Genomic DNA, 1,357 nt, shown 5'->3' on the forward strand with positions numbered 1-1,357 from the left:
TTTTGTAATATATTGTATTTTGTAGTACATATTTCATATCTACTGTAAAAGTTTATTATAATTTTAGTGTTTTAGTATTGAATTCTTAGCGTGCCATGGATATTTTGGTAAACTCACAGTCTTTGAGAAAAAATACAATTTATTTTAGGCCATTATAAAATTGTAATTTACATGTACGAAAACGCATAAAATATTGTATAAAAACAAACAAAACTGAAATTGAGCAAATATCAATACTGAGAAAAAAGAATAAACAGAACAAAAGGAACATGAATGTTAATGATTTATATACATACTTATAGAAAATTGTAATGACTACATAATAGCACCTGAAATTGAAACAATAAAAACTTACTTTCACTGTAAAACAATTTCCATTAAAATTATTTTCTATTTATGCTATTTTATAATTATTGATAAATTTAAATTGCTATTGGATAAAAAACAAGTATTTGTAATGAAATTCTAAAGCGTAATTGAAAATTATTATTAAAATTTTTGTGAAAATTATTAAATTACAAACTATGAAAAGAAATAATAAATAATAAAAGAATTGCAGATTAACTCTAATCTTTTAAGGAAAGAAAGTATTTCATATCTTCTTATTATGTTTAAGCTATCTAAATATTTAAATACTTATAATGAAGTAGAGATCAGTAATTCTATTGCTTATAATAAATAATAGATTTTACTCATGAAAAAATTTAAGCCTTAAATGAGCAATAAACATGTCTATAACAATGAAAATAATATTTTACTAATTTTACTAAAAGTATCATTGTACGAAATATTGAACGATATCGCAATTATCTTACAATTACTATATAAAAAGAATTGTAAGAATACTTCTTAAAAAGAGTATAAATGACTAAATAGAGCATAACTTAAGGATCTTAAATGAAACTATTGTAAAATATTTTACATATAATATATATGTAAAACGATCACACACAGATATAATTTTCTTTATTTTGGGTAAAAATACATGTGATAATACTTTCTCTCTTTTGTTATATCTTTTTCTGACATTCCTTTTTTTAATTTAGTCATAATGTTCGACCTAGCTATATTTTGTTCTTTACATTATTTTTAAATGATACTTGAATCTAAAAATTACATTTATGACTCCTAACTTGCACCTTTCTTAACATTGTTATGAAAATCTAAAAGTTCTTTATACAATATAAAATGTATCTGATGAAATGTTCAAATATCCTTTTATACAATCAAGTTTAAGAAAAAAGTAGCTATAATAGATGTATATTATAATACATAAATGACTTTTTTTTTCTTAAAATATGAGCCAGTACATACAAATAAAACTTCAATGTAATATTAATGTTGTGTTAACATAATA

This window comes from Habropoda laboriosa, unplaced genomic scaffold (assembly GCF_001263275.1).
Source record: "Habropoda laboriosa isolate 0110345459 unplaced genomic scaffold, ASM126327v1 scaffold42, whole genome shotgun sequence".
In the NCBI taxonomy this organism is placed as follows: domain Eukaryota; kingdom Metazoa; phylum Arthropoda; class Insecta; order Hymenoptera; family Apidae; genus Habropoda; species Habropoda laboriosa.